Here is a 14,347-nt window from a genome sequence, read left to right on the forward strand (position 1 = left end):
AGCAAACCCCCACACCAGTCGTTTCCCACTTCGTCTGCCCGGAGGAGGAAGAGAAGACGGGCTTCCGCCTCCTGGCCCACGCCTGCCCTGGTCTGCGAGCCAGAGCCCACGCCTGCCCCGGTCTGCGAGCCTGCTCCCACGCCTGTCACTGTGAGCGAGCCTGCGCCCACGCCTGTCACTGTGAGCGAGCCTGCGCCCACGTCAGCCACGGTGTGCGAGCCTGCGCCCTCGTCAGCCACGGTCAGCGAGCCTGAGCCCTCGTCAGCCACGGTCAGCGAGCCTGAGCCCTCGTCAGCCCCAGTCAGCGAGCCAGAGCCCGCATCACCCACGGTCAACCAGTCAGAGCCATTAGCCCCCGATGTCATTGAGCCAGCGCCTGTCGCCACCGCCAGCAGTGAGCCAGCGCCTGTAGCCTCGACCGTCCCTGAGCCAGCGCCTGTAGCCTCGACCATCCCTGAGCCAGCGCCTGTAGCCATGACCGTCCAAGAGCCAGCGCCAGTAGCCATGACCGTCCAAGAGCCAGCGCCAGTAGCCATGTCCGTCCCAGAGCCAGCGCCCCTCGAGCCTTCTAGGGCTCCGCCTCTCAAGTCCCTCGAGTCTTCCAGGGCTCCTCCTCCCGAGCCTCCCAGGGCTCCGCCCCTCAAGTCTCTCGAGCCTCCCAGGGCTCCGTCTCTCGAGCCTTCCAGGGCTCTGCCTCTCGAGCCATCTAGGGCTCCGCCTCTCGAGCCTTCTAGGGCTCCGCCTCCCGAGCCTTCCAGGGCTCCGCCTCTCAAGTCTTCCAGGGCTCCTCCTCCCGAGCCTCCCAGGGCTCCGCCCCTCAAGTCTCTCGAGCCTCCCAGGGATCCGTCTCTCGAGCCTTCCAGGGCTCCGCCTCTCGAGCCTTCTAGAGCTCTGCCTCCCAAGCCTTCCAGGGCTCCGCCTCTCAAGTCTCTTGAGCCTCCCAGGGCTCCGCCTCTCGAGCCTTCTAGGGCTCCGCCTCCCGAGCCTTCCAGGGCTCCGCCTCTCAAATCTCTCGAGCCTCCCAGGGCTCCGCCTCTCAAATCTCTCGAGCCACCCAGAGACCCGCCTCTTGAGCCTCTCGAGCCTCCCGAGTCCTCCAGGGCTCCGCCTCTCAAGCCCCTCGAGCCACCTACGGCTCCGCCTTCCGAGCCTCCCGAGCCTCCTACGGCTCCGCCTCCAGAGCCTCCCGAGCCTCCTACGGCTCTGCTCCCAGAGACTCCAGAGCCTTCTAGGGCTCCGCCTCTAGAGCATCCTACGGCGCCCCCTCCCTCGGCTCTGCCTTCAGAGCCTTCCAGGTCTCCGCCTCTGAAACCTCCTACGGCTCCACCTCCAGAGCCTTCCCAGCCTCCGCCTCTAGAGCCGCCTATGGTGCCATCTCCCTCGGCTCCGTCTCCTGAGCCTCCCATGGCTCCGCCTCCTGAGGCCCCAGGGCTTTCCATGGCTCCGCCTCCTGAGTCTCCCTCGACTCCGCCTCCAGAGCCTCCCTCAGCCCCACCTCCTGAGCCTCCAGAGCCTCCCTCAGCTCCGCCTCCTGAGCCTCCAGAGCCTCCCTCAGCTCCACCTCCTGAGCCTCCCTCAGCTCCGCCTTCTGAGCCTTCTAAGCCATTGCCTCCCTCGGCTCCGCCTCCCGAGCCGCCCTCGGCTCCGCCTCAGAAGTCCTGAGGAAGAAACGCGGAAGAAATTAAACATTTACAGAGAACGTCCTTTCTTTTTAGACAGGAGGAAAACCACTGGAGGGCCATACCTTGGATGCCAACCATACATTCTAGACAATAGAGGACAATATTATGGTCGATAGTGTTGAATGCATCACTGAGATTTTACAAAACTAAGATGACAGGTGAACCTGATTCCATGGAGAGAAAAATATCATTAATGACCTTCAACAAGGCAGATTAAGTGCTGTGCAAGAGTCTGCAACCAGACTGAAATGTATCTAAAATGTATTTAGATAGGAGTAGAGCTGCAAATAAACAACTCTCTCCAAAATCTTGGAAATATAAGGCACTTTGGAGATTGGTCTGTAATTGTTGTGTATTGCCGGAACCCAAAACTTTTCTTTTTTTTAACAAAAGATGTAGAATTTGATGTTTAAAACTACTTGGAACAACTCCATTTGCTAATGAACTGTTAATTATAGCTTTTATATGAAAACTTCTTTAAGAAGGCATGGAGAAAGAATATCCAGCTTGAAACTGGAACACTTCATCTTGGAGACTACATCTGCTAACTGTTCTGATGTAACTGGTTCAAAATGAGTCAGGGAGCTGGACGGGGAAGGAATAAGTGAAAGTACAATCGCACCTTTAATCTGCCCAATTTTGCAAAGAAGTTTAAAATAGTTTGACAGGTCTCTTGGGTGGTGTCCAGAAAAGCATTTTGAGTTGCTGTTTAAAACAGAATTAAAAGTATTAATACTTTTGGTCGATTTGCATTATCAGAGATTAATGTAGAGAAAAAACTTTCACTTCCTTAACAGCTCTCTGATAGTTTGTTAAACACTCATAATATCATAAGAGACTGGAAGCTTGTCTTGTTTCTACTTGAGCTCAGCACTCTTCTCTGAGAGTGTGGGTGACATCATTTAGCCAAGGCTGTGAAACACCTTTAAGTCTCCTTTGCTTGAGCGGAGCAACATTATCAAATGTAAAAGTACAAGATTTATTAAAACCTTCAACCAATGATTCAGTGTCGAGTCCAGCTAAGACATCATCTGTGAAATGGGTTAGATACAATTCTGAAAATTAGATTGGCAGTAGACGAGTGAATGGACTGGGAGCTGAGCAAAATTAGGGAGAGGACACATAGACACAGACTCAAACATTAATGAAGAATGATCAGAAATGCCAATATATAAGACCTCTAAGTTGTATACAGAAAGACAACAAGACAACACAATCTCTAATCTATGATCCATATTGTGAGTAGGACCAGTGACATGTCGTAGAAAATATAAAGACTCAATGAGGGAGGTAAATGTATTTACCAGAGGTTTTGATTGACAGCATACCTGAATATTAAAATCCCCAAGAATCTGTCACCACGAGATGACAGTTCAAAAAGAAAGTCCTTAAATCAGGGAGGTCTGTACACAAGTGCACAGAAAGCAGGACCCAAGATGTCAAACTTTAATATTTGGACCCCAAAACTGGAATACAAGACCATAAGTAGTGTTCTGCACATATAAGAGTTTCTAATGACAGTGACAACACCACCTCCTCATCCTGAAGTCTATTTGTTTGCCAGGATTCAGCCAGGTCTCAGTGATGAATAAAAAGTCCAATGATCGTGATATAAAAAAGTCATTCAGAACAAAAGACTTGTTCAATATTGCACATGCATTAACGAGAGCCATCTTAATAGTGGTGACATCTGTGTTTTGAGGTGAAATAAATTTCAGCAAGCTGAGATTATCAAAATTGACAGCCCACTTCACATCACTTGCACCAGTCGGAAGGTGACAGCGTGAAGACCAGATGGCTGGTATGTGGTGGTTGTCAGGGGAATCAGCAGGTATGTCACCGTGACCCTCGATGGCATACCAGGAGCGGCACGAAATTCCAAGTGCAGCGCATTAGATGTATACTCCATCTGACAGGTGGTCGAGGAATTCAAATGCCATAAATCCAGAGATGAGTAGAATAAAACCATATCAGAAGAAAGATGATTGCGTGGATTTGCAAACAAGCAGGGGGCTATCTGCTGAAACTGGTGAGGGTAAACAGCAAAACTCCAGTAGGCCAAGATGGGCAACAGAAGGCAGAACATCCACCAAAACGACTCAAACTCAAAGTCCACACTCTCCAGCCCCACTGGATGTCGACGATGGACAGGGAATCAAGCAGCCTGATTAAGAATGCATGTAGCAGTCCCAGCAAAGATCGTCGTAAAATACAAACAAGAATTGAAATGTAGTTGGTTATGTAATACAAACAATAAAGTGTATCACCTTACAAGTCATGCATTTTATAAATGGGTTTTGAAGTCATAAGATAGCACTGTGTTAGGAACAGGGACAAAAGCAAGTTTTTATAAACTGATAATCTTCCGTTCTGAATCGTGATTTGCATTAAAGTGAATAAAAGTCCTTTTAGTCTCTCTTGTTTTTCATTTCAACAGGAAGCTGCCGCGATACGTACAAAGAGCCACGTAAAAAAATATTTTGAATTTGTTTTATATATTAACCTGATTCTACAAGACTAGGCTGCATCTACTAGCGGTGACTTACCAGAAGTGGCCAACCCCTTGAATCATGGCTGGGAAGCGAAATTGGCCAGGCAACTGGCCCAACTGCTGAGCGGTTATTGGTGTCCAGTTTGTTACTTTTCATGCTGTAGTCTTTTTTCAGCAAACATACAAGTCTACTAATGTTTTACAATTCTCAATGAATCTAAATTTCTTGCCCAAAATTGACATGTGTCTTTGTACCAATAATTTTTTATTAATTGTCAGTGACATCTATCTGGCTGAGTTTTTATATAGTGTCTTGTCAGGGCCCATTACTTTGTATCTCTATAAAATACAGACATCCATCATTGTCCAAAAATAATAGATAGAAAAAGAGACAAAAAAGTGTTGTTTGGTCCAGTCGGCAGTGATGATTTATAACTGGGGTATTAAGCTAAACATAATCTCAATGCTGCTGCAGGAGACTGTGATTTATGGACACCTTTTCTGCCTGTAAAAGAAACTGTAGCAGAGATAGAAGAACATGTCCACTAACCAAGACAGCCTGATACACTGATACACAGTGATGGACAAGATAAAAACAGGACTCCATAGAGACTACACACACATATACACTTTTACCTACTGCAAAGTCTTGGTTTTACAGATTTGTACAATCTACTGCTGGAATTTGTTTGCAAGCATGCATTTGGCAAATACTTTTATTCAAAAGCACATTCAAGCTATACATTTACCAGAATTGTGCATTCCCTTGGAATCAAATTCATTTGTAGCATTTCTAGCACCATGCATGCATATCTTCATTCTGCTAGTCTATTGTTTTATTTCAACTGTGAGCTTTGAATAATGAGAAACATTTAGTCCAAGACAGGCAACCGGTCTTTAAATAGTAAAATGTTGTAGGCCTAACTCAAACAGAGCTCTTCTAACTCAACCAACAACCTCAAAGCTTTGTTAATGTGAGTTATTAATATCAACCATTAACGCAAAAGCTAGTGAAGGACTTGTCAGCACTAAGACCGATTAGCCTTTAGCCTGAAGAATATGCACTGTGGCTCTCTACACCCTACGCTTCTGAGAGTCTTGGACATACATCTGGACTATTGATTGGTGGGTGCATTACAGTTCTAATTGTGGTTGAGCCTTGTATTTCTCTGACAGTAATAAGTTATACACAAGAATACAGATGCATCACCCAACATTGATTAGATGAAATCCATACCTACAGCATAATTAACGAGACATGCATGAAGTTCAATATGCTATTTAGCTTCTTGCTCTGTTTATTTATTTATTTATACATTTATTTATAGTTTGCAAGGAGAAAAGTGCTGTGACTGTGTTTGATCTTGTTTATATAGCTCTTGGCAATCATCTGCCAGTACTGAATATCGTGAATGGTGAAATCTCAATATGGATTATGTAAATACTGTCTGCTTGTAATAAAAATTAAATATAATAATACACTTGATGTTTCTCCATCAAAAAAAACAGATTTGATTAAGTAACCTAAGCTTTTTCAAGAGAAGGGAATGTAACGCTTCTCGATAAATTCCACTTCTACTCAGGATGAATCACAGAGATCCTAAAGACGAATAACAGGTCAATGATGGCATCTCTTACATCCTGTTGTTCACATTAGCAGAAGTATGAACTGGGTTATCTTTCACACCCTGAAGGCAGTTTTACTGATCTGTTTTTCTGTCAGTCTTGATCTGAATGGTCCAGGGAGGGGGCAATATCCTTTAATTAAACTCTGAGTAAATTAAAAACTGGCCCCAAAGGAAGAGAGCTCCATGGAGCATGGCTAAAACAGTCAGATCTTCCCATTAGCCCCTCCCACTGCCACTAGTGATTAATATTGTGGTCCTTTTTTAGGGAGATGCTTATTACTGAAAGATGCTCATTTAAGGCCGAGGTGAAGTTTGACACTGCTGTTAAAACCACTGAAGTAGGACAAATGGCAGGAAACAACAATTGACTTTGAATCTCAATGGCGTTAGTGCTGATCACAGAACCACTATAAGATGTATGAAGGTTCATTAGTCAAGAATAAAAAAAAATTCTGGCATGTGTGACCTTGCATGCTTGAAACTTTCTTCTACCGTGCATTTGAATAATATATAAAATATTATGTACAATGTTCAAAGGATCAAGAAATTCTAACAGGTTTTTTTCAACAACAAACTGGGATTATTTGTGTCTCTTGTGTGACATTTACTGTCCCCAGTCTCATTTCATTAATCAACTAGAGAGTCAAGGTACAGAGTGTGTCCCTAAATGAGATATCATGGCATCCTTATCTATTCTCAGCTCTGTTCACTTGAGAGATTGAGGCACTGTTCAGATGATCTGTCACAGAGGAGGTGTTGTCACCAAGAGCCTTTAGATCAATATCAATGCGACACTTTATCACTCTGGAACATAACTAGAAATATATTAAGCTATCACCCACATTTGAACACGGAACTGGGGTATCAAATCAATAGCTTTCAAATGGCATACCACTGATATTTCATGATATTTTGTAAGTATATTTTAAGGCAAATGTAATTTAGTAAGTCTTGGTTGTTGTTGAGGGGTCAGGGCTTGGCAGTTTAGCTTTACTAGTCCAAAACTGAACCATTTATACAGTATTAATGACTAAGGGCATTTTCCAAAAGGCATTTTTGCACCTTTGAAGGGCACTGCCAGAAGGGGACATCACTCAAATGATCATTTGGAGTGAGTAGGACATAGGGATGATCACTTTCGATTGGAATTTGCTCAGACATGAAACTCTACATGGTTCAAGCTGATAAACAAATTGTTATCTGTAAACCAATCGGCTCACTCACATGTGATATGTTAACCCAGTCGGCTTGCATGGTGTAAGCTGATAGGTCCTTAGACTTGTAATCTGTTAGCCAGTCAACCTGAGTTCTTTCTCATTATCTAATATTTTAAATTGCTCAGTTTTGCAGATAAGCCAGTTTCACTGTAGCAAACTGTGAGAGGTTTTCTCTGATACATCCTCCTCCCTAGCTCCACTTGTCTAGATCTCCTACATGGGACTGTATGCATGTCTAATTGTGCAGCTTCAGCATGTCCTACATGCTCAATAAGGCTGGGTATTGCCAGCCACCTCACGATACGATATGTGTTGCCATACAATGTCACGATTTGATACATCATGATTCACCACAATATCATGATTCTATTAAGATTCATAAGCTTTCAATTCCAATTAATTTTGGTATGTTTCAAATAAAATGCCCATTTTGCTTACATACAGTATGAAATATATTCTCTTTCAGTTATTGTTATTATTAATTATCCAGGGAACTTTCTAACTTGTTAAATTACAAAAATATTAATAAAAAAAAATTTGCAGTAGTTTTTCATCCTTTTGGTAAAATTTTGCTTTATATAAATATAAAATATATATATATCCAAATACACAAAGTTCATGTATTCTATTATAAATGTGTCATGAAATTGCATATAAATTATTATATTGCATATATACAATATATATATTTGTTCCATCTTTGTATTTACGTTAATATGTAACAAGTGCTAATACGGTACTGTCTCTTTAAGACCAGCGACTAGCAAAGAGTTTGTTTTGTTCGAATGTCTTCTTTACAGCATCCGTGCTATGTTTGATTAGGCAACACAAGTGACAGAGACCTTTGACAACAAGATGTGGGCATGGCGAGCAACACATCAATGTTGAGAAAAGTGTACGTTTAAGCAAATGACAAGCAACATTCGGGAGCAGCTACCAATGAGAGTGAAGACAGCGGAGCACTCGTCATCTGTCACCTCTGACATACTGTTGTCGAGTGCAAGCAAGACAGACAAGTTATAATGTTCTGTTACGGAATTGATAGTTCATCTTGTTAATGACATTATGCATTAAGCACTGCTGCATGTTATATGAAAACACTCTCCCTGCAGGATTTACAGTAAGAGAACTGTTTCCTTGTCAAAAGGATATCTTAGTTTTACCGGCAGTACATCTCGTCTGTGATCATATTTTCTAAAGCTATGGCCAGTTGTGTGTCCACCAATAACGCTAAAGCGACAGAAGTAGGAATACCCAATAGTGACTTCACAGTACAGATACTAGCGACACCCAGCAACAATATCGCCAGCAGTCTGAACGGGGCTTTAGGTTGAGAGTTGTGGACAGAAAGAAAGAGCAATTTTGGAATATTAAAATTGGACAGGGGAACTGTTCAAATGAAGATCGAGATTAAGATCTATTAAAATCTATGTTTTTGCCCAGATCTTAGAGTGAGAGAGGCCCAGCATGTTCAAGAAAGAATCTCAGTTTAGTCTCAGGCCATATCCACACTAATACTTTTTCTCTACATTTTGGCCTTCCATCCATACTGAGAAGCCACTATGGACTGCGAAAATTTACCTTTTAGAAAATTCTATCCCAAGTTCATAAATTTGAATTCACAGTGTTCGTGTTGTAGTGTGGACAGAAGAAACTGAGATATCTAAAAACTATGACATATTTGTTGTCATGTGACAGTCATGTGGTCCATTCAACCCACAACAATCAAGACGGAGGCGAGTGGAGTATCTGCGTTGTTGTGCGTGCTTTTCATTTTGATAGTGTTGTTAAAGAAATATGTTACTTTGTACAACCTTCACATTGCATTCCTGCAAAGGAGATATAAAGTTTACTTGGAATTGCTGTCCGGCGACAGAACATGAGGATATTTCTTTCATCTGTTTTAGTGTGGACGAGAAATTTTTGGGAAACGCTTGAAAACGGCATTGTGGGCGGAGAGCGCTTTGAAAACGAAAACTTTTTCAAATATATCTGGATTAATGTGGACAGTCTCACTTGCTCGTCATAGAAGCATCTATGATTGCACTAAGGGAACACAGCACTGAGATTGCACTTATTTAGGCAACCTGCTTTTTTATTGAAATGCTGGACATGATATATATATATATATATATATATATTTACACAATTAGTTAAATAGAAATATCAATACATGGATCAAAAGTATTGATACAATATTTTAAGAAAAAGTTTATGTACTATATCGAAGCTAGTTTATACCTTCACACATCAACCATTTTTAGGCTAGCAAGGCTGGAACAACATTCTTTAGAGGAATGATAGTCCAAAATTATACCTGAAGGCAATATACATTTTTGTATGAAGTGTGAATTTTCTTACCAGTGGTTCATTTGGAGTTAGCGCACCATTGTGGCTTCCATCTAAAGTTATGGAGACAGAAAAAAAACGGCACAGTATAAATATATATATATATATATATATATATATATATATATATATATATATATATATATATATTTATACTGTGCCATTTTACATTTAACATTGTCTTAGGTGTTGAGAACAGCAAATAAGTAATGGTGTGCAAGATAGAACAGAAATTAGATTTGCATTTTGGCCATTTTCTTTACAGAAGGAAGAACAAATGTTGCATAAATGCTGAAATCTGACATGCTGAAGTGGAACAGTGCAGTGTTATATGAGTTTATAACAAGAGTGCATCACAGAGGGGCTGTGCAGGTCTGTGCACTGTGGGCTTCAGGTCTGATGAAGGATCCTCTCTACTTTTTGGTGTGAAATGAAATGTGTGTGAATGGCCTCCAATGTGCTGGAGAGGGCGGCAGGATTCATTAGAGTTTCAAGCCTGCTTTTCCCCAGACACAGTGCTGGCACTAAAAGTCCTGGCTGAGTTGTGAATTCAGACTGCCAGGGCAGACTGACGACTTGAAAACTAAAACTGGCTCCTTTCTTTAATTAGCATTTTCCAGACATCAAAAAATGTCTCCTTCTACCTTCATTTCCAAAGACAAAACCGTGTGGAGTTAATTTTTAACACCCTCTTCCACAAGAACAACACGAATAGTTTACAAAAACATGTGCTGAAATGTGGTATGAGCTCTCTCTCCCATTTCTCTCTTTCTGCCCTTTGAATGGCATACACCTTTTGTTGGTTTTGATTATATAGGACATTCTTTGTGTAAAAAATAATCAATTTGAGCTGAGCCAAAAACTGCAAGCTTAATTCCTTAATTAATAATTAGGAAGGCGTCCTATTGTTGACCCACGGCATCGGCCTTCCCATCAGATTTGGTTGGTTATCTGTTCTTTCAGAAGACAATGACACAAAGATGTTCAAGTGTCTCTTCTAATTGAAGAGATAGTTGGAAAGGAAACCGTACTGATTTGTTGTTGATGTTTTGTTTATTGAAATCATCTCAGGTGTAATATGCAATTTAAATCAATGTTGTCATTCTCATAGAAGCACTGTGGAACAACTGTTTACACAATAAATGTATGCTATACAGATATGATCATGTTAAGAAATGGAACCAAAGGCTTTATTCACACAGTGACTGTTTGGAATTGACAACTGTATTTTAGCACAGGTGTGACTCTCGCATTGTCCTATTCGGACAACGTCACGCAAAAGTGGCTTGTATACTGTACTTTGAACCAAAGTCCCTTTTCTACTCTTACAATAGATGTAAATAATGCTTGTAATTAAGGGTTTAATTAGGGTGACATTCCCTTACAAAAATTATTTAGTTAACTTTCACTATGGTTACTACAGTCATGGTTACTACAATATTATTATGATAAAACCAAGGTTACAATATGGATACTAAAGCATCACAATCTAAATAACATCTGCTAAACATCTTAAAATGATCAGATTTACAAACATTCTAAATCATAACATACATCTTATAGACATATTGCAGATGAGTAAATAACGTAAAAATATGTCTTACAGATGTAAATACACACCTCAAATAGACATCTGGGTGATACACAGTGAGTCTTTGACTATGTGTGTGTGTTTATACATTTGTGATGTTTCCCCATGCCTTTGAGTCAAAAAAATTGCCCCTCTTGTTTTGCAAAGCATAGGGCTCATTCCTCAAGAACAGCTTGAACCCATAATAAGGATTGCAAACCACTTTTATTACTGACACAAGGTGAAAATTCAGAGGGCTTGATCAGTGAGCCCTTATGTATGTTTGCATACACAATTAAACAATTACAGGTGGCACATTTAAGCATTTTAAGTTACAGTCCTTAATTGCAGGAATAGGGCCACTTGGACTCTAGGAATTAGTTGTGTAATTGAAAACATGTGCATTGGAGGCAGAAAAGAGGCATACGAGTGCTTTGTAATTTTTGTATGCAATTTGTTGCATACAAAAGAGGTACACCAAAGAGCTGCCAGCAGCTTTAGTCATGGACTCTGCTTCAAAGTTCCCTTTAAAATCTCACCAGCCTAATATATAGGTTTACCTCAGAATCTGTTCTGTGGCACATCAGAATACAATTGAATATCAGCGTCCCATAATTTTTACACACACATACACTTTATGATTTTATCATCTGTTTATCATTTGTGTTGTCATTGCCAGTGTTGGGGAATAACTACAGTAAATACAATGAGTGCATCTACCAGCCTAACCACACTTTTTAGTAGCGTGGCAGAAGATCTTTTCAAAATAGGTTTTCAAATAACAAGCTTACCACAGATAGCACACGTACATCTCTGCGACATCTGGAAAGCATCACAATCTAAGTAACATCTGCTAAACATCTTAAAAAGATGAGATTTACAAACATTCTAAATCAATAACATCTCAAAGACATCTGCCAAATGCCTTGAAATCAGAGACATCAACAATACATCTGACGTATGTCAATAGTTATGAGCAAACAATGTAAAAAAAAAATTCTTCTAGATGTAAACACACACATCAAATAGACATCTTGGTGACTTTTTCCAATGAGTAGTGGTACATCGCAATTTCTTTTTACATTGCTGGTTTTGTCACATTATATTATGACATACTGAAGCAGTAATCGAACATCCTCTCTTTAACTGTCCTCTTGCTCTCATGTAGCATTGAGAAGTCTGGTTAAGTTTAGTGAATCAGTTTGCTCCGTCAAAGTGGTTAAAAAAAACGATTCACTAAATCCTTGCCCAGACACCAATGACATCAGATATTTTGTCAATTACTGCATTTCATCATGTTTTCGACTCATTTGTATAAATTAGTGTGTTTCTAGTTTTATTGGGTTGATTTAGTGGAAATTACTAAATTAATCTACACAAGTGTTTTTGATGAACCAAATCAAAAGATTCAAGATACTGATGAATCAAATCCCCACTACTAGAATTAATCTGTTATGAGTTTAATTTAAAAATAAGATATATAGCATTGATGCCTAACTACTTTTTCACAAGGGCTGTATCTACATGATCTACTATTAAAATAACTATAAATGACAGTTCAATTGCAATTGAAAGAAGTTGTGTCTTTGTATATATATGTGGCCGTGTAAACGTGCTTCCTTTTTAAGAGACACAGACACAGCAAGACATCTAATACGGATTCTTTATTTCCAACCGCGCTTGAGAAAGACACGGCATTAATGTCTGTGGTTCCCGTTTGCGTGTAGGCGTTTTACACAAAAAAAAACACAACAGCAGCAAAAGAACAAAACAAAATTATAACAGGATGTCAATACTCACAACAATTGTATATCTGAAATACAATGTCCCAAAATAACAAAGAAAATAAACAAGAATAAAAGTCAAAATATGTATCTCCTTCCCTTATGATTATTTCACCTTTAGATGACTCAGTAGAGTATTGATTCACATCAGTGTCACTTCACAACTTCCCAAAAGGAGTTACAGATATACTAAAGTTAAACAAATTACACAGATTATTTATGGAAGTGATTAAACCCCTAATAAACAACGGTAGTGGCTTTTACTGTTCTCTAGAAAAATAAAACAGACAGATTAATAAAGATACATACACATAAGCCACTCATACTTACAAATCAGAATAAATCAGTACATTTAACACTTTTCCACATTATATTCCTTCTCTTAAGACAAATTAGAAATTGACACAGATGAACATTAACACTTCACCACTTATCAGATCTTTCCTTAATTCAATAAATGCATTTGTCATAGAGAACAGTATAAATGACACTCACTTTATGAAGCGCTGCACCGAACAGGAACAGTCACGTGACTAATAATTCACGTGTACGCTCGCGTGTCTCGCTTCTCCCCTCTAACATCATTTGTTACAGAAGAAAGAAGAATCATTTACTTCCCCCTCAGAAATCACAGCATTAAATGTAACAAATAGCACAAACAACTTAAACATCTTAAATGAACACTCACGCTCAATCTCCGTCACGGAGGCCTCTTCAAACTCGCCCCATGAAGATCTCTTGCACACAGAGAAACACAAGTTCGGTGCAACAGTTGAATATTTCAACTGCCCAACGAACTCACTCAAACAACTGCAACCAGTACGAAACCATCAGTTGACATTCATAATTAGTTATGCCTTTTAAAGGTTTTATCAACATATATCTCACCACGAGTGAACTCTCACTCTGTTCCTCATAAATGGCGCTTCTCGCCACTCCGACACACACACACACACACACACCTACTGACACCTGCGCATAGGGATCTCTAACATCGGACACTACATCACGCTCTCTTTTGGATACTTCACCACACATATTCACAAGGGTGACCCCTAGGGGTATGTAGTCCAATTGCAGGCTATTATTGGCCTGGTCACATATAATTTGGCAGAGGAAGCTCTAGTTCTATTGACAGTAATCTTAATAATGCACAAAAAATTAGGCTACTAGTCATGCTGTTATGATTTGTGTGAAGCAGGAGAAGGCAGACGGGTGTTTAGGATCCAACCGCAGTTTTATTTGAGACTACACAAAGTAAAACAAACTCAGGAACAAAAGAAAGGGTCCACAATGGGAAAAAGAAACTAAAACATGAGATGACATACAAGGGTAAACAGGGAGCGAACATCCACGAAGGGCGGGGTAGCCTTGAACGAACAAACAACAGGAAAACATAAACAGCAGGGTTATCCTGAACGAACCAGGGTTATCCTCGAACAGACCAGCGAACTGCAGGGAACAAGAATGAAGAACACACGCTTTAATAACGAAGAACGAACATGCAACGTCATCGAACGACAAAGGGAAGAGGAGAAAGCGGGGTTTAAATAAACAGACAAGGTAATGACAAAATAACAAACAGGTGCGGACAATAACAGTGATCAGGGCTGGGAGTGTGATCTG

The 14,347-nt window shown here is 40.6% G+C and overlaps 1 long non-coding RNA gene across 1 annotated transcript; it reads right to left on the reverse strand.

The window, feature by feature from the left end:
* Window positions 1–1,535: 1,535 nt before the first annotated feature.
* On the reverse strand, window positions 1,536–13,698 carry LOC127621689 (uncharacterized). The gene is made up of 5 exons (XR_007967889.1): window positions 13,610–13,698; window positions 13,410–13,531; window positions 13,217–13,296; window positions 9,380–9,420; window positions 1,536–1,658 (listed from the first exon to the last, which is right to left on the reverse strand). It is a non-coding gene; the product is annotated as an uncharacterized LOC127621689 (long non-coding RNA).
* Between the last annotated feature and the right edge of the window lie 649 nt (window positions 13,699–14,347).

This window comes from Xyrauchen texanus, chromosome 28 (genome assembly GCF_025860055.1).
Source record: "Xyrauchen texanus isolate HMW12.3.18 chromosome 28, RBS_HiC_50CHRs, whole genome shotgun sequence".
NCBI lineage: Eukaryota > Metazoa > Chordata > Actinopteri > Cypriniformes > Catostomidae > Xyrauchen > Xyrauchen texanus.